We start from the raw sequence: 21,278 nt of genomic DNA, 5'->3' as shown, positions 1-21,278 counted from the left end.
ATATGATTATGTACCAGAATTTAGTGTTAATGTATTACTTTTTATTGTATAAATAACGAAGAATAATTTATCTAAATGTCACTCGAATCCAAGTACCTAGCTCGTAACTATCTCAGTAGATTATATGTACTATCATTGTATAATATACTATTGTACCGATACGCTGCTAATAAATCTCACCCTGCTACATCGTAGACTTCATTATCATCATCCTCAACCCACACATCGAACATCACAGTAGTGACCCAACAGCACAGATTTTCAATACGCCATAATAAATCATGTTATATTCTTAATTTCTGCATTCCTAATCGATAGAAAGCCTCAAATAAACGGAACTTTGCCGGCAAGCTTAGGATATCTCATCTTAATCAATATAATATGTTCAAAATGATTGGGTGACTAGGTACAACGAAATAATGACCTAACCTAACCTAACCTAAATAGATTCCACAAAAAATAATGTTTCATTTTTCCCCTGGCTGTTCTGTTTTGTCACGTTCTGTTTTGTCATATTCTGTTTCGTCCGGTTACCCTTTTTACTATACTGATGCACCTCTTTGACTGATTACCTCGCACAAAATTATATCAAATGATATTCACTTGTATTAATAGGTGTAGTAATTAAATAAATAAATATAATGTAAACCGGAGTGCAAAGTTATGAAGCGACAACTCCACCGCATTATAACGGTTACATGTAAATTGTACGTAAAACATTTCACAATGGCACAGTTCGACGTGAGCTTTCTTATCGGAAAGAGATGACCGTATACTATACGGTCTCCAATATCATTAGATTCAATATGAACATTAATTCAATTTTCATTGCTGATTTTGGCAAAATTGATGAATTCAAGAATGAAAATCTAACCTAACTTTTACTTAAAAAATCTAAGCTTTGTTAACATTGAAATGAAAATTTGTGCAAATTTCTTAAACGCCCTTATCTTAGAACAAGGTATTTTGAGTTGTTTCCTTGTAGAACTAGGGTATCGGTATAAGGAACGGAATTATTCCTTAAGTTTTTCGCTTTTACTGTCACTTTGCTTTTCGGCCTCTACGGTAGCTATCTAGGGTAGGTTTGTATCTAAATATTAGCACTTATTGTAACAATTACAATAAATTAGTTGAAATTGTTACAATAAGCGCTATATTTTAACAGCATCTCTCTTGACTGTGTTAGCTTTAGAGCGAGATAGACAGCTTTGACTGTTCAGACGGCTACCCTATTGTAACAATTATAATACCTCAATAGGCATCATTAGAAAAGGGAAATGGAGTAAGTCGATTCTACCATCACCACGAGAGGTGCCCTGGTTTGAAGAGTCTTCTTTGACGAGGAATGAGCTTAAGTTAATACTGTGGCTAAGAACAGGGCACACCATGGGCAAAATATTTGATGTCCTCATGGGAAGAAGCGAATCGCAGCTCTGCGATGAATGACATGTTTTAGAGGACATTGTACATATAGCACTGCAATGCCCCAACTATGAAATTCACTGAGTACAGCTGCGAATTGCAGATATCTATGAGAATGTCGACGAATTGAAGGGTGTCCTGGCGGTGGGTAAGACGGAAGAGCTAGGCAAAATTGTAAAGTTATTTAACAGAATAGGAGTGAGGACCTGATCGACGGATCCCCTTCTAGAAGAGAAGAGGCGATATGACAGCGAGTCGCAGTCAAAGCCTCGGTAAAATCACAAAAAAAAAAAATACCTCAATATATAAATATGATAAAGTGATAATATTTATCACTTTAGCGGTCGATAAGTATAGAATAGAATAGACCCGCTGACTCAATTACCTTCATTACCCGGAATTAATATTCCTTGATTTAATACACAAAAACCGATAGTCAATAATAACGCAATTTGATAAGCATTTCATGTATGACCTACTAGTTTAAATTGTAGTAATTAGACATGGGGCTCGTATCATAATTGGCTAATGCACAGATTGGCGCGACACCAGTGGTTATACTGGTTCAAATCCCGTCGAGTTTCGTATTTTTTACAACGTTTTTATTTGGTCGTATTCTTATTTATCCGGTGATTATTTATCCAGTACAAATCTTGCAATCGATTTTTAACTAACTTCCTGACTAGCTAGACATTTGAAACTTTTAGAATGTATCAGAACACGATGCCAATGTATTATTTTAATACTTTTAGCTATCTTTAAGTAAAATTGAATTCATTTTCAGTTAATTCTGTTTTGTATGGAAAGTTATTTCGGAAGAAATCCGTAATCCGATCTAATATTATTGGTTGCTAGGGGACTGGGTCCTAGCAACTAAATTATTAATATATACGTGCGTTACTATGGAAATCAATATGAAATGTCAAAATGACACTCCAGTATTATTTCTATCAAGTACAAATTTTTTTGATCGTTTAAGCTAGTCAACTCAAGTTTATATGATTCAACAGAAAATTTAAAAACGTTGTATATAAAAAGTTCTTTTTATCTTGTAATTATTTTAAATATGATGTTTTCTAGTGGGTATATATCTGAGTGTTTTCACGTTATGTATGTTCAATAATTGATTTAATAAGTCGTATAGTTACATAATATATATTGTATGATTTACGAAATAAGGTCCCAAATGACTGCTAATAATGCTACATTTTAGTAATTCATGTTATAAACTCTTTAAAAATTGTACCTACGGCAATTGACGTTTGCACTTACTTACACGTAGATCTATCTAATGACAAGGATCTTTATTAGGTAGGTAGATAAGTGTAGATACATATATAAAACCCAAGTGCCTACATTCAGTTGCAGGTATATACCTACTTATCCATTCAGCGCGAAGAAGAAAAAAGAAAAAATGAGGGAAAAACCTCGTGAGGGTTGGTTAGGAAATTAATAAGCACTCCTGGAGGCAACCCTTTCGTTTGCATTGTTTTCAAGACTTGAAGCAATCCCTCATCTCGACTTTATAGTGTAGGGAGAGTTGGGTGTATTGGGACATTTTTTTATTGCCAAGGATTTTTCTTATTCGTTCAACAATCCTATGTGGATCTTTCAAAGAGGTCATGGACGTTAGTTACTATATATAGCATTTTGTAAAATTATTTTATTAGTTTCCTCATATTATATTTTTCGCTAACTACCCTGCACAAAAATTGTTTATTTGCCACTCTCAAGATGCCTTTCTAAATAATGTAACCCCGTAACCTTAGCTTTACGGTGTTAATAAATTCCGTCCGTTCGTCCGGTAATGTCACCTTAGGTTACCGTATAAGATTGACAATATTACAGTCTAACAAGGTTTCATCTTCATTATTTGCTATTTATTGTATCGATAAAATAGTCAACGCATCAAAACTTAATAATTATAATCATATGGATATTTATAATAGGTACTATATTGATCTCACCCCTTATTTACATATTATCTTTTTCTCACAATTTGAGTGTCTGTCTTTGCCGGTAACCGGACAAAACAGAACAGTGACAAAACAGAACAGCCAGGGAAAAATGAAACATTAATTTTTGTAGAATCAATTTAGGTTACGTTTGGTTAGGTTAGGTTAGGTCATTATTTCGTTGTACCTAGTCACCTAATCATTTTGAACATATTATATTGATTAAGATGAGATATCCTAAGCTTGCCTTCAAACTCCCGTTTATTTGAGGCTTTCTAGCGATTAGGAATGCAGAAATTAGGTATATAATTTGATTTATTATGGCGTATTGAAAATCTGTGCTATTAAAAATCTATCAACATAATAGAGATAGGACAATTTCAACATTAAATTTATATTTTTCCTGAAAGGTCATAGTTATATTTATCGTTGATCTGTTTTGTCACTGTTCTGTTGTGTTCTGTTTTGTCATGTTCTGTTTTGTCACTGTTCTGTTTTGTCATGGAACCGTCTTTGCCGCATATATTTTTAGATTTATCTATTTTGTTCGTAATAGAATACGACGCACTGTTTTTAATGTGCATCTATCAAATGATCAAAAGGGCATCGAAACATAATTCGACTCTGTTTGCAATGTGCATTTATAATTATTATTTATGACAGGTCAATGAAATCTTACGGATCTATATATATATATATGTATTTACTGGTTAATGCTATCGATTTTTTAAATAATAATATTTTAATTATATGTAATATTGATCATTCTAGGAATAGCCGAAATATTAAGATGACAAATTGCATATTAACTAAAATATTTGCAGTTTATTGGGCTAGGTATAGGTCTCTCAGCCAGAGTTGGTGCGAACACAGATACGAAAGAGTGTGTGTATTAGTGAATTTCTGAACCAACGGGCATTGCTCAACGTCTACGAGAAACAGCCGCTTGTCTTGCTTACGCCTACTTATTGCGCTTATAGCGAAAAGAGGACAACATGCGTATATGTTGATGTCGTTGAAACATGTAAACAATGCGTCTGTTTTGAGTATTGCTTAGCATCAACTCTTGATAATACATCTATAACCTAAGGTGACATTACAGTAATAGAAGTGCTAATAACTGATTTTCACCTTTTTTATTTACATTATTTAAACATTACACTCCCCAGTCTCCCCTAAAAGCGCCGAGCTTGGCAGTACAAAATATTTAAAATCTGCCATCCACCACCGTATGAATTTTTCAGACATTTTGAGCTTCCCATACAAATGTACGTATTACTTCTAACTACCCTCCTATATTCTTTATTCCCAGTTTCTACTTTTATATTTATACCCCTTAAATTTATCAGCGGATTCCAAGAAAATTCTATTACTTTATGTAATATTTATGATTCGTTCACTCTCAGTAGTTGCAAAAAAAACATACAACACAATATAATATTATTATTAAGGGCGGACGTGCTCAGCGTGGGTCAAAATGGAGCTTTTATTCTATTTTTTCAAAGCATGATCCTGGACATTCCTTAAACGTTGTAGATAATCTATTTCTATAATTTTGAAGCCTTATTATCTTTTATATTTATTTTAAACATTCGATGACTGCATAAAGTATTTTTATTACATAAAATAGTATTCTTTCAAACCTCTCGCTCCAATGTTTTAGAATATAGTCATATTTCAGTACATGCATGTGCAGTGGTGTTAAGATTTTTTACATTTATTAATTTTTAAACGCCGAAAAGATGCCCAATTCTTGTCAAATTTGGGATCACAGAGATTAACAATATAATTTTTTATCGTAAATATTTCACTATAATAATGTCAACATAAATTATACTAATAGTTTTATAAATGCGTTTAAAAATTAATAAATGTAAAAAATTTTAACACCACTGCACATGCATGTACTGAAATATGACTATATTCTAAAACATTAGAGCGAGAGGTTTAAAAGAATACTATTTTATGTAATAAAAATACTTTATGCAGTCATCAAATTTAATGTTTAAAATAAATATAAAAGATAATAAGGCTTCAAAATTATATAAATAGATTTATCTACAACGTTTAATGAAAGTCCAGGATCATGCTTTGAAAATAGAATAAAAGCTCCATTTTGACCTACGCTGAGTATGTCCCCCCTTAAGTATATCCATATCGTATTGTATCGATTATGTATAATAAGACGCGCGATTTTTTTTCTTCTTATTTTCGCGTGTCTGATTTCGTAGTGCGTCTTACAATCGCTGTCAAAAATTTCATAATATTCTGTACGAGTATCAGCCAGTGGCGAAGGGTGAAGGTAGGCTGTTAATACTTTGGACGCGGAAGACGCACACGGTGCGTAATGACCAGGCGGCCGATCGATGTAATTAACGTGCATTTTAAAGGGGGCAATTAAAATCTCATTATCTATTCAGCAGCGAAAGCGTTAAGACCCGTCATAAATAGTGCACACGAAACTTTGTCAGTATACCTATTTGTTTTTATTGGAATCAGACTACAATAAAATTTACAGATGTTACAAGAAATGAAAATATAAATTAAATTAAATTCTACAGGTTTTTTAAAAAAGGTTTTGTCGATATCTATTTCGGATGTATCATGTCTCTATCTATACGTGTAGTATTTAAGCAAAGGCAAACGGCCTATCTGAATAGTCTTGATAATGATGTTACAACCATTGACATTATTAATGGACAACGCACTTAGTACCTACAGTAGCTAGCAAGTAAATAGCGTCGCCCATAGCGAAATTCGCACATGTATAGGTAGACGTCACGTGACAAAATTTCGCAATTTCCATTATGCGATATCACGCATCGGGAATTTATAGCAATATCACCTTAATTGTAATGGCGTTAGAACAGTGTTTCTAGTGTCAATATTCATTTGAACGAGCGATATTGATATTAAAATATGAATTATACCATTCGGCAGACCCGACAAAAAAGTGAGTGTCATTTATTTTTCCAGATGCTTCGTCCACATTAATGTCATTGGTTACAACCGAAATAGCTATCGACAAAACCTTTTTTTAAAAACCTGTAGAATTTAATATTATTTATATTTTCATTTCTTGTAAAATGGAATTCTACCAAGTAAATGCTAACTCAATTAATTTACAGATGGTGGTTAGTTTTTAAAATTCAATGAAACACTGCGAAACCAAGCCATAATAGATAATGGTCAAAAAATACTCGTTTATCTATAAAATATCTAAAATTATGGAATTAAATCATACATAACTTTGGATATTTTATAGATGGAATATTTTATTTTATCTATTATAGTTTGGTTTAGGCTGGGCTTATTAAATTTTAAACAATAAACCAACAATATATGTGCAGTATGTATTCTTCAACGAAATTGGTTTGAATAAAAACTAAGTATGAATAAAAAAGTATGCACAATTTGTTCGTATCGCCCAAAGTATTCCAAAACTATTATGGTTTGGCTTAGGTAGGATTAATTGATTTTTAAAAACTAACCAACACCATCTGTAAATTGTAGTCGTAGTTCAATAAAAATAAATACTTATGACTAACAAAGTTTACTGTGCACTTTTTATGTCAGATCTTAACAGCCTATCTCCACCCTTCTCCATTGGTATCAGCTACTTGGAAGAAGATCTTGCAATCAAGTTTGGAGTACTCTTTTAAGAAATTCGAAATCACTTACACCCAGGCTAATCAAGTTTCACAACAATCTGCGTGAGTGATATACCTCCGTAGTGGGCAGCTGGAATGTGGCAGGGATGTATTCTTTAGCCATATCCGCATCTTAGCTGGGGCATATGAAGAGCAGGAAGCTATGGGGAAGCCTTCATTCAGCAGTGGATCGATCCCGGCTGATGATGAAGGCACCTACCAGGGAACACAATGATAATGGGAAGTGGGGTAACTTCTGGGTGTGTTGCAACAAGGTTTAAATTTTGTTTGTAGAGGAATATTGGAAAAACTTAAACACGTGTGAAATAATATGTTATTTTCAATTGTTACGTCGATCTATATCACGCAGTGGCGAAGGGTGGAGATAGGCTGTTAAGATCCGACATAAATAGTGCACATTAAACTTTGTCAGTCATTCGTATATGTTTTTATTGTACTAAGACTACAGTTTCCAGATGGTGTTGGTTAATTTTTTTAAATCAATTATACCCTGCCTAAGCCACACCATAATAGTTTTGGTTTACTTTTGGTGATACGATAAAATTGTGCACACTTTTTCATTCATACTTATTTGTTTTCATTGGATTAAGAATAGATATTTCACATATTGTTGGTTCATTTTTTTAAATTCATTACGCCCTGCCTAGAATAGATTGTTCTTCAAAAATCCAAAGTTATATATGATTTAATTGCATAATTTTATATATTTTATATTTTTCGACTATTATGCACTATGGCTTGGATTAAGCAGGGTTTGGTTGAATTTTAAAAACTCACAAACATTATCTAAACACTGTAGTATTAGTTTAATGAAAACAAATAAACATGACTGACATTTTAGTGTGCACTATTTGTGTCGCATATTAACACCCTACATCCACCCTTCGCCACTGATATCACGTTATACCTATACATTAAAGTGTGTCACATTAACAAATCGCGCATTCAATAATGTTAATATTTGAAAACTCTTGGCGCGCTTTTTGTTTCTAAGTAATAAAACATATCCGGCTTCATAACCCACCTACTTATTCAGGCTATATAAAACAACTAGACTATGAATGTGGAATAACTATTTATTTATTTAAGAATACAAAACATTGTGGACATAACAAATCCAAATTCAAGACGCACACAACATGAGATTGACATTATAACAAATAGTACAATATAGAATATAATAATAACAGAAAAACAAATTAAATCAAAACATACTTAAGTACAATTTAACACAGAAAAATAAAATTTTATTAAAAAAGTATTATATTATATTATTGTGTTTTATGTTAACTTTTAAAATGACGATTTGTTTTTTTTTTTATTGATTCTTCACTTTAAATTTCACGCAGCTAAATTAACTAATCTCATCATTTTTTTTTTTTAATTTTTCCTCCGCAGTGATACTATACCTCTGCGTCAACTCGCCCCCACATCCCCCTACCTGAAATGTACCCCTTGCGTCATTCGTCACTCGTATTCCGCGTCTACTCTCTCGCAGTGAAGCACTCCAGCACCGGCATTAGGGCACTCTATTAGCGGATGGCGGGACAAAGCACTCCGGGATTTGAATAAGGGACCCTCGACTCGACGCACGGAGGTTGACTGCCAATGGGAGGCGACTTGGTATGGCCGATCCATGTTTTTTATACTCTGTGGTGTGTATGATGTGAGATGGAAATCTCCCCTGCGATTACTTAGGGGTGAAAAAAGAATATAATACAAGTACCCAGGTGGCAGTAGTCAGTATTAAGTATATATTTGATAGGTTATGTATTTTTTTAAACTATTAGCAAGTATCTACAAATTTGAAAATACCTCAGTAATATGGCTTGATTATCTGGTGGTTGTATGAGGTTTCCTATAAGCTTGTTATAGAACGCGTCCAAAATGCAATTTCTTAGATGTCTTTATTTTAAGACATATAACTATTTTCCTTTCGACAACTCGTCAAATGATTATTTTCTATATCTCAGCTAGGAACACGACAGTAAATACATACCCATTATTGGTACCTCGATTCTAAACACGAAAGCCGATCACCAATATTAACACAATTTGTGAATCGTTCAGCTGTTGATTTCGTCGAAATTAGGTAGAACGTAGGTAGGTCAATCGGTAAAACGTAAGCGCGCACACAACAATGGTATGGGGGGTATTTCGAAAAAAATATCCAAATTAATTATTGATTACTTATTTACACCGTTTACTACTTAAAGCTTCCCGTCGCTTCAATCACGGAACCCCGCATTTTTCCAGGATCGGACATGGTCGAAAATTCATTGACTGCGTTTTGCGGTTGGCGTATCACTGCCTTCAATACAAATTAGCAATTTTTTAACCTTTTTTTACCTTTAATACAGCCCAACAGGAAAAATACATAAAAAATCGCAAAAAAGGGTAGGCCTACCTAACCTACAACTACTACTAGTTAAAATCACCGAAAACCCAACCTAACCTAATAATATTCAAGTATATCGGCTATTTTCAAAATGGGTTTGCCGTTGGCTTCCCCATAACTAGAGTTGGGTTTCGGGAATTCTCGAGAAATTTTCGAGATTATCCATCCCGAATCTCGAGAATTTTAATTTCTAACGTTTCGGGAAATCTCGAGAATCCGTTCTCGGGATTCGGGATTTCTTTATTATCAAATATTAATTGAAAAACGATTTTCTATATGAAAAAAGTGGACAGGAAACACAAAACGTTCAAAGACTGATCGGGGCATTTACACAATTAAGCCAGCATCACTCGGGCGTGAAATGAGCACAATTTTTGCAACATCAGAGAATTTTGTATCTCAAAAGCGTACGCGATTGTCAGACGCAGCGATTGACAGTCTGTGTTTTTTGAAATTCTATTTTAATAAGTAATGTTTTGATTTTTTTTTGTTTTACTACTTCTATTTTGTTTGTCTTCTTACATAAATAAAAAAAAATCATATTTTTTTGGAATTTGTCTGTTTTTACACTGATTTTAGAATTTTTACAGGTTTTTTTTTTAATTTCCCGATATCTCGAAAATTGTGTTCTGGAAATCCCGAATCTCGAGACTGTGATTTTCTCGGGAAATACCCAACTATATCCATAACCGACGTGTACCAAATATTTTGTTACAGTGTTTTTTGATTAAGCTAAATTACTACCCGGCACTGAGTTAAATGGCTAAACGAGATAATTAATAATAAAAAACCACCTAAGTTACTGCCAAAACGCGCGATTAGCAAACAAAATGCAGGAGACGCTTCCCATGTCGATCCGCGGGCGAGCAAACAGCGCAACGTAGAGGCGTCGCGACGCGCAAACGACGGCCGACGGCGCCCAAATTGCTACGACGTAGCACGGGAAACGTAGCACTGCTTATTTATTAAGATATAAATATATATTCATATAATTAAAAGGAATTCGGTGGTGATTCTCAACGTTTTTAGTGTGCTATGATTTGATTGAATTTTTAATTTACCGTATACTAATGGTCATCTATATAGCACCAAGATGAAAAATTACCCATTGTTCGTAGAGCATTGTAACATACAGCATATCGGCTGTTTTCAAAGTTTGTTTGCCGCTGGCTTCCTGTAAACCGACAAGAACCAGTATATACCATGTATGTACCATCTCAGTGCTATCCGACCCAAAGAGGTTGGACGGTCTTTAATATACGGCCATATCATCGGTGTTTTGTAGTAATTAACAGTAGCACTTCGATTTTTAACTTTTGACATTTATTTATTAATTACCTGTAGATGATTATAAATTTGTAAAAAAGTTTATAATAAAGTTTAGAAAAAATACTGTCCTTATAATAGGCATTATAATATAATATTGTAAAAGGCCCAATATGTCACATTCGCTTTTTATTCGTAATACTAAGTGGATATTCGCCCTTACGATTATCGTTTTTAGGTACCTACTTTCCTGTGGAGATACAAATTCGCCGTTTTGTACACAACAAAACTAGTGAGGTACATATTGTTTTTTCATTAAAATCTCGATTTCGCCAAATTTGTTGATTCGCCCTTTTTACAAAACACCAACGATATATTTCCGATACAACATATCATGGTGCAGTGTGATACGGCGAACTGCATGTATTATTATATGCATTAAATTTGACACGCAAACGAAACGCGCAATCAATTTTTAAGGTCAGTCGGCGCGGTCTGTGTATGTGCGCTAATGCACAATGCGCAATGCAAAGTGCGCAAATTTATCGCAAGAAATGCCGGTTGAAGGCGTGCATTTTCTGGCCGTGTCAACGTCCTACAGTTACTCCTAGATTGTCAAATCTTTAGCAAGGAGCGGCACAACCTGAACTTTTTATTACAGATGGCAGATGCGGACATTCGAGACCTTAGACTATAGATACATTTCGAGACCTTCCGGGGACCATGACAAACGAGGCCGGAAGAGATGCACTTTTTAATTTCTGTATTGATGTAATAAAAAGGATAAAAATAATAAATGGTGACATGTAACGACGATTCATGCCTTTCAGATCCAGTGACTGCAATCATATAAGATAGGATAAGTATATGCTGAGAATATCAGTCCTATGCGACATTTCTTTTACCACGGGAAAAAATTCGGCTACAAATCGCAGTCCTCCAAGTAATAAAGCGAATCCTGCTCCAAAACCTTGTTCATGACCACCGGCTTTTATATTTCTTATTATCTTATTAATCTGTTCTGTGATAGGAACCATTTTTTTTGAAGCACCTGCCTACGTACATAAGTAAGTATTGATGACTATATAGCAATGGAGTTAACCCTCTCGAGGACGCGGCCACTTATACCCGGCATCCGTCAACCCCACCTATGTCCCTGCTCCTTCAGTTTTCAACCATTTCTCTCCCGATCCGCTCGACATTTACTCATCCCCGTATTCCATTCTCGACCCTTTTAACCTCTCAGGAGCACTATGTCGCGTCTTTGTATTTTTTTGTTATTTTATATGTAATTAAAAAAAATGCATAAATATATCATTTTTCATTAACTATTTGGTACAAGTCGGTTATAGGGAAGCCAGACGCTAATTGTCTTAGCCGATTTTGGCAAAATTCATAAATTTCAAGAATGAAAACTTAACCTACCTAAACTAACCCAACCTAACAAATAATCCAGTATATCGGCTATTTTCAAAATGTGTTCGCCGCTGGCTTCCCCATAACCGACATGTACCAACATTTTTTTTTCAACGAATAATTCATAAGATTTAAGAATGTAACATTCTAATTATTGAACATACCTACATAATTTTGAAAACTCTTCTGATAAAATTTATTATATTAACCATTAGAAAAAATCTTTTTGAAAAAGTAAGACACCCCGCAGGAATCGAACCTGCGTCTATCGGGTATCGCGCCCACGCACATTGACCACAATGCTAAAGGAGTCATTTTTAATTACGACAAAGTTTAACTAATGGCTTTTAATGTCTTTTTTCTCAGAAGTGTTTTCAAAATTATGTATGTTCAATAATTAGAATGTTACATTCTTAAATCTTGTGAATTATTCGTTGAATAAATAAATGCCTGCGGAGGCCCATCAGCGCATCTATTCTATACACAAGACTGCTATCGGCAGCTATCGAGGGTAGTTTTTCATATGTTTGCATCGAAGTATTGTAATTGTTACAATAAGTTAGCCGTCTAAACAGTCAAAACTGTCAATCTCGCTCTGAAATTTAGCACAGCCTGAAACCTACGGCGTTATAGACCAACGCTTAAGCCGCGCGGCCGCCGTGGGTGTAACTAATACTTCGATATAAAACTACCCTCGATAGCTGCCGATAGCGGTCGATAGCAGTCTTGTGTAGATACGCAGGTATAAGAATTCGGAAGCGCTTAGATCTAACATATTGTAATTGTTACAATAAATTCTAATACTTCGATACAAAAATATTAAATCCTACCCTCGATATCAGCCGATAGCTGTCTTGTGTATAGAATAGATGCGATGATATTATTAGGATTGAACATGGTTAAAAAAATAATTACTTATAATGAAAATGTGTTTTGTCCATTGCTGAGAAATTTCTGAAAATTTACCGGGAAGCAATCTATTTTACCACTTTTTTATTAGCTCGTCTTCTTGTTTGTCCGGTACAGATTTTTTCTTGTTTGTCCATGATTTTAAACTTCCCGACTAGCTAGACATTTGAAACTTTTAGAATATATCAGAACACGACGACAATGCATTCCTTAAATACTTTTGGCCATCTTTTAGCAGAATTGAATTCATTTTCAGTTAATTCTGTTTTGTATGAAAAGTTATTTCGGAAGAAATCCGTAAAAAGTAAAACACTATTATTGGTTGCTAGGGGTCTGAGGTCCTAGCAACTAAATTATTAATATATACGTGCGTTACTATGGAAATCAATATGAAATGTCAAAATGACATTTCAGTATTCTATAATATTTATTCAGTATTTCTATCAAGTACAAAAAAAATTATTTATAATACATAGAATTGTCAAATTTAAATGATTCAACAGAAAATTTTAAAACGTGTTATATAAAAAGTTCTTTTTATCTTGTAATTATTTGACTATGATTGTATTTCAAGTGTTAGTAGCAAGTCCTCTTCTTTTTATTATAATTAATAATTTATTTTCACTGACATCGGGATATGATATGATCGGCGCTGAAAGGTTAAACTTTCGATCGCTCTGACCCGATATACATTTATCTCATAACCGATCTTCCAGTCCGAACACGAGGTAAACAATGCATCTGTCTCTATATTTTATCACATAAACGATAAAGACGGCGTGTATTTACTGCATCGATCGCCGAAATCGCTCGGCTGGTCGCGATTTATTTTGACTTCTCCGGGGTGAAGTGCCCTTGAGTCGGTCCCTTGACTTTGCCAATTGGACTCGTCCCTTATATACTCTACATGTTATATAAATAGATATATTATATATTTTTGCAAGCCTTATCTGGAAACCCGTGCTGCCTACTTACGTACGTACGACTGTTTTATAAATACGTGTCTACTCTAGTAAGACAAAGAGGTGTTTGTATAATATAAAAAACAAGAGTTTCTTAAACTTTTTGGGTTTACCGTCCTCTTTTAGAGCACATGTTTCCAATGACATTCATAATTAATATGGACGAATCATCTGGGAATAAAAATGACACTCACATTTTTGTCGGGTCTGCCGAATGGCATAATCTGTTCTAACGCCATTACAATAAGGGTGATATTGCTATAAATTCCCGATGCTTTTAGTCGGGTCTGCCGAACGGTTCGGTTTGAACGGGTTCGCTCAAATGAACATTGACACTAGAAACACTATTCTAACGCCATTACAATACAACGTGATATTGCTATAAATTCCCGATGCGTGATATCGCATAATGGAAATTGCGTGACGTCTACCTATACACGTGCGAATGTCGCTGTGCATGAATTTAATTGCTAGCTACTGTATTGAGTGCGTTGTCCATTAATAATGTCATTGCATGTTTCCCACATTGACAAATTATATTTTAATAATAAATAATTACAAGATAAAAAGAACTTTTTATATACCTACCACGTTTTTAAATTTTCTGTTGAATCATATAAACTTCACAATTCTATGTATTAATAAAAACTTTTTATTGTACTTGATAGAAATACTGAATAAAATAAATATTACAGAATACAGAAATGTCATTTTGACATTTCATATTGATTTCCATAGTAACGCACGTATATATTAATACTTTAGTTGCTGGGACCCACTTAGCAACCAATAATAGTGAGTAGTAAATATTACTTTTAACGAATTTTTAGAACTTAGTAACAAAACAGAATTAACTAAAAATTAATTCAATTCTGCTTAAAGATGGCCAAAAGTATTAAAAGAATGTTTTGGCGTCGTGTTCTGATATATTCTAAAAGTTTCAAATGTCTAGCTAGTCGGGAAGTTAGTTAAAAATCGTGGACAAACAAGAAAAAAATTGTACTGCACAAGCAACAAAAAATTGTACTGCGGCCATTACGACCTGGCAGCGAAAGTGGGACGAATCGACCAAGGGCCGGCACACATATACGTTTTTTCCAAACATACAGTGGCGAATGGAGATAACCAAATATCTGACTCCAGACCATTACACCAGTCAATTTGTGACTGGTCATGGTGGATTCGCTGGCAAGCTCTTCGAGCTTGGACTTGTAAGCCGTCCGACATGTCCATGCGGAGGGGAAATACAGGATGCCAACCACATCCTATGGGAGTGTCTGAGTATGTGCTCCGAACGGGAGGAAATGCTCAGGTCGGTCCAACCAGCTGTTGGACCCATCGGCCCGTCCGACCTGGTTGCTACTAAGGCCAATTATCTTGCTTTCAAAAAATTTGCGGCGTCTTACTACGGGCGTGAAGATCTCTTCACATAAATTTTGCTGCCTGTATGATTAGCTTCGTTCTTTAATTTAATAAACAAGTAGGTTCATTTTCTTTTTAGTAATTTCCATGTGCTTTTTCTCTCCCTGGCACTTTGCATTAGAGTAAACTCAGTAAACTCAGTCAGAGCTCACTTTGAGCGTAGCAATCTAAGTCTTGGGCATCTTCTCCCAGGACACTCCCAGGCCAATTCTTAGATGCTTCACATCACCAATTGATGGGTCCCGTGATACTCTCGATTAAGACCGAGGGTGGTACGGGGCGGGTTTGGTGGAGGGACTTTAACTTCAATGTACTGCACAAGAAAAAATCTGTACCGGACAAACAAGAATACGAGCTAATAAAAACGCTGTAATTAAATATGTTAAATGCGATGATTGTTATACAATTATTATACAAGCAGAAAATATCACCATATTATAAAACCTATCGGTGAAAAACAATTTAAATGTTAAGTTTCTTAATTTACAAACAGAATATCTTGCTACTTATAAACACATAAAATGACAGATATTGGAATAAATTCATTTTAATGCGATGCTTGTGCTTTTACATGCACTAAAATGACCCAGTTATCGATTTGTATTCGTTGACCATTTTAGTCTGACAAGCTGATGTATTTGTAACGTATATAATTCACTGATTAATAATTATTATTTATGTTGAAATGACATATTATTTGGGCGATGACAGCTTGAAATTTTCCACAAATGAATCCGCAATGTACCAGTACAAATAACCAAGGACAAAAGCACAGCCAATTGACGGGGAAATCCCGACTTATGAATACGTTAAGTGTGCGCATATATTGAACTATATTGAACAAAAGGCTGGCGACGGGCTGTTTAATGACGTATTAAAAAAAACAAATAATTGCCATTAAACATGGGTAATTATAAATATTTATATTATTTGTATGACAATACCATCGTTGACGACGGATCGATAATAAACGATTATTTACTCTGACTTTTACCAAACATAATACAATTCAATAATTGTCTTAAATTGTGCAAATTTTTTTTTTTTATTCCATTCGTAAGTAAGCTGGCTCTCACATCTAAACTCGCCTCGTATGCAACGTGTGCAATAGTTATTCACAAAACACACGTTGCCAAATGGAGCTCCGCAGATTGGTCGAATGCGACTTTTTAGTTAGTTTGAAAAAAACATCTAGTGTTGCTATCAACAAATCGCATGTTTCTTGGGCTGCGAGTCGAAGACGTCAGAACGCATATGAACACCTACGAATTGGTCATTCCTATACAGGCTGACTGATTGCCGCATCCAAATATATATACGTTTCGAGAGGTTACATGCGATTGTCATTAGGTAAGTGAGCGACGTTCCTAGAAGACATGATTTATGGCTGTGCGACAGACGAGGCGAGTTTAGATGTGAGAGCCGGCTACTATAACCTAGCGACATGTTTAAATTGTACGAAATCATTGATCTGTAATGGAAACTAACATTTGTATAAAAATAGCTAGATTCAGAAAGTCATCCACAAAAAAAATATTTAATTATTTGACATACCGACCTACATAATTTTTAAAACACCTCAGAGAAATATATCTACAACTACTAAAAAAAAAAAAACTTTGACCAGCGGAACTCGAACCTGCATCCACTGGATTCGCGCCAATGTGCTCTACCAACTAAGCCACGTACGTCCTATCTAATTACGACGATATTAACTAGTAGTTTTCACATTTTTTGAAGCGATTCACAATTTGCATTAATTTTGGCGGTCGGATTTTACTCTTGGGCCCATCGGGCCGTCCGACCTGGTCGCCACAAATGTATATAATGCTTTTAATACATTTTCGGCGTCTTATTACGGTCGTAAAAATCTCTTCATATAGTTTAGTATGTCTGTATTGTATTAGTTTTGTTTTTGCATAAGTATTATATGTAAATTAATTATAATCATTTATTTTTGTTAAGTCTCCGTGCTTCTCTCTCCCATGGGCCCTTTGATTAAATTATGTCTCAGTAAACTCAATCAAAGCACACTTGGGCATCTACTCCTGAGACATCCCCAGGCATGGACAACTGCTGATGCTTCACATATAAACGTAGCACTTCGTGATAATCTCGATTAAGACCGAGTGTGGTGCGGGGCGGATGGTTTGGAGAGGTCCATGTTTGTGTTGTTGATTTTTGGTAAATTGTTAGATATTGGCCACAAGCATTATAAATATTAAAAGTTAAAAGTATCCCTTTTTAGGGTTTTGTTTCCAGGTAAAGGATTATTTTGACATATTTTGACTAGTCATTGACGTCCCGTGGGGATAGACAGGTCATGCATTGCTTAGCTGCGGCGCATTTAAAGGGCTTTTGAGACGTGTGGCGGTTTTCTATGAAGCAAACAATGCTGTCGATTCGTTAGAAAATGGCGACCCTTAGTTTAAAAAAAATGTAAGCATTAAAAATCCTGGTAACCTACGCTATTATTCATTTTTTGTATTGTGAGCCTCCTGACTTATCAATGCCGCAGACCTCCAGGTTCCTGAAAACACCGCTGTTTGAAAATATGAGTGTGTTAGTAATAATAGTATTGAGCGAACGCCGGATGTCTAAAAAACAAGATTTTTTATTATGAGTAAGTAGTATATGTTAACACGGTGGCCGCGCGGCTTAAGCGTTGGACTATCACGTCGTGGGTACCAGGTTCGAATCCTGGGTCTGGCAAGTACACATATTGTTTTTCAATTTGTGTGTGAGTCAGGGTATGGACCTAATAGGTTGAACAAGTGGCTGACATCCATTTCTCGTAAAAAACAAAATTTGTTAACACAAACCTCTACTCTGTGGAGGCCCATATGATCCTATTAGGATCGGACATGGTCGGAAGTATGTGTTACATTTTGTTAAATAATGTTAGGTCAACTATCTTACTGATCACTTCATTCATACTTGGAAAATAATTGTAGGGACAAGAGCTTTTTCGCCAAATTATTTATCAAAAACTGTATTTTTTTTAGCTTTCAAAGTTTTCATAGAGCTTATCATTTCTGCTATATGTTAATTTTTCCCTTGAAGTTATGAAGGTTATACCTACTATAATTGTTGGAATGTTTGACCTTTTGAAATAAGATTTTTTTTAATCTCTTCCATAAAATCACAAAATCGGCCAAAAGCTTTGCCCTTACTTAACCAGTTTATATCTGTACCTATGTAAAATCAGGTCAGCTTGTGAGGAATTGCCTTTTTCTACTATTCTACGTCTTTTCCCTTTCCTAGGGCTTTTAACACAGAACAGATTAATAAATAGAATTCCGACAGGCTATTCCCTAATCATGGCCCCCACATCCTGAAGCGGGCCCCAAGGCTATAATCTATATCCCCTCCCCTACCTATCGCCAAGGTCAAAGGCAGTGTGACGGTCTACAGTGGCGTTTTCCAAATGGCGTTCACGATCAAATTAAGGGTATTTAGTGTATTTTTAACACTTACAACCACTTGAATTATGGAGTTTATATCAAGTAATGACACAATTCAAAATTCCATCGCACAAGCACATATTTCAAAATATAATCATTCTTCTTCTTCTTTTGCCATATCCGCCCCTTAACTGGAGCATATGGACACCACGCCGCGCCAAGAATCCCTGTCGCTCGCCAGTCTTCTTGCTTCATTCCAGGTCAAACCCGCATCCCGTAGCTCCGCCGTTAATAATCATTATTAAAGGAAAATAGCGTATAAATAAAATATTTTATCAAATTTGTGATGTGTGTTTATCTGACTTATTTGGTCGCCTCGCCACGCCGGGCCGCCTGGCTAGAGCCCTGTCAGCCCCCCCTTGTGGGGGCCATGTCCCTAACACACTACATTTTGAAGCAGGGTTTTGAATGTGTGAGTGTTCTACGAAAATGAAACTCACATTATAGACATGTAATAGTGTGTTGCAACCTTCAAATACACCCATATTGAATTAGCGTCAGTCAGTACACAAGCAGAGAGCAGTTGTCAGAACGAAGGACAAGCTTATAATGACGTTTTCTTGACACGTGTTTAAGTTTATCCCATATTCTTCCACACTCGAGATTGGTTCCCTGTTACTCCACACCAGTTACGGATTTCAGTTCCCATTAATTCTGAGTTTCCTGATTCAGTGTGATGAAGGATTTGTTCAAAAAAATGTTATTATTTTCTGAACGACATTCATGACATCATGTTCAAAGGATAATATTTTTACAGTTTTGGCACATTTTAAAAATTAACTGTCGTGTTTTTAACATCTTAAACCATTAATTTGTAATATACATGGTAGGTGTGGGTAAAACAAATAAATAAGATTCACACAATATTAAATTAATTTTGTTTTCTTAAACCTTCGTTCAATTCTCGATAACAGAAGTAGTAGGTACACCAATTTACGGGATCCAATCCCGAGCCAAAATTCTCATTCCGGGATTTCGGGATTACAATTTGACAATCCCGGGATCCCGGGATTGGCATTTTTTTCCATTGATAAAATTGGTCAAAAATAAATCAAGTATAATTTATACTATTTAAGACATTTATTGTTAATATTGTATACGTTCAATCTTGGAAATACACAAGTTTAATGGAGTAAATAATAATGTGAATTTAATATGAGATTGCTGTTTCTGATAGTAAAGACATAATGAATGGATTAGCGAGATTTAAAACTTATGGCCTTTCGGCTTCATAAATCTAATTAGTCAGCCAAATATATGAGACTGCCGTAAAACGTATGATATCATGGTGGAATTACTTTGTTAAAAGTGCGAAGCATTGTTTTTTTCCAATCTTTCTCATTTTTAATAATTTATGTGAAAAAATAAAATGAATCGGCAACCTACACATGGGTATAAATCAAACTTCATTCAAACTCAGTTTATTTCTAATTTATTTTTTATTAAAAGTATTTTGTCTATATTTTCGCTTTTATTTTATTTTCCATAAAAATTGATAAAAAAAATCAATCCCGAAATCCCGGGATTATGTTTATCAATCCCGGGATTCATAGGTATCGAAAATAGCTCGGAATCCCGGGATTGGAATCCCTATACACCATAATAAAAAAGATATATTATATTTTATTGTATATTTACAATACGTGTCAGTCATAGAGTATTTTTATTGACTGGTTTATTTTTTTCTATCTTGAGGTTCTTAACCCGTTCAACGCCGGCGACGTCTCCGCCCGAACTCGATCTATTATTATTTTATTGTCAGTTAACCCCTCGCCGAAATTTCGTTACACTCGCGACGTCGAATGTTATTAAATTTCCCTCCGATGCCATTTTTACGACCCCCACGAATTGAATTGCTAATGAGAGTTTGCGATACAATCGAAGAAATTCAACTCTTTGCCTCTGTGGGTAGGTAATGAATTTATTGGGTGAGTCAAAAAAAATAATACTAATTTAAAAAAAGCTATTTTTTTATTCAACGAATAATTCACAAGATCTCAGAATGTTGTAAGTGTACGTCCTGAGTGGCAGCGTTCGGCGCAGCGTTGAGCGTTTTGCGCTACTCAAACGTATAACCGTGTGTGAAAATGTTCGTAGACAATGTCTTTTTTTTTATTATACATTTCGATACCTCAGTTCAATAGGGGAACAACTCAAAATTTAAAGGTTTTGAGTTAAGAATGCCATTCGATGTAGAAAAGTCTTCTCTTTATAATTCAGCAAAAAAATAGTCAAAAATGTCTTCAATGTGTCATAAAATCGAATAACCCTTTCTGAGATTAATCAGTAATTCCATTATATAATCTAATTGATTGGTTAATTCCTTATTAAAATGTACAATATCATTGTGGATTGATGAATTCCACTAAATTAAATATAAAAAACATACACTT

General features: G+C 34.8%; 1 protein-coding gene across 2 annotated transcripts in view; it reads left to right on the top strand.

Moving 5' to 3' along the window:
- Positions 1-21,278, top strand: part of LOC147069781 (Fanconi anemia group J protein homolog) — a 215,940-nt gene that overhangs the window by 127,266 nt on the left and 67,396 nt on the right. The window lies entirely within an intron of this gene.

The sequence above is a fragment of the Rhyacophila brunnea genome, unplaced genomic scaffold (genome assembly GCF_057557595.1).
Source record: "Rhyacophila brunnea isolate RB1 unplaced genomic scaffold, BYU_Rbru_1.0 scaffold_23, whole genome shotgun sequence".
In the NCBI taxonomy this organism is placed as follows: Eukaryota; Metazoa; Arthropoda; class Insecta; order Trichoptera; family Rhyacophilidae; genus Rhyacophila; species Rhyacophila brunnea.
Note: the sequence above shows the minus strand (reverse complement) of the source record. Positions and strands in the feature narration are given on the sequence as shown.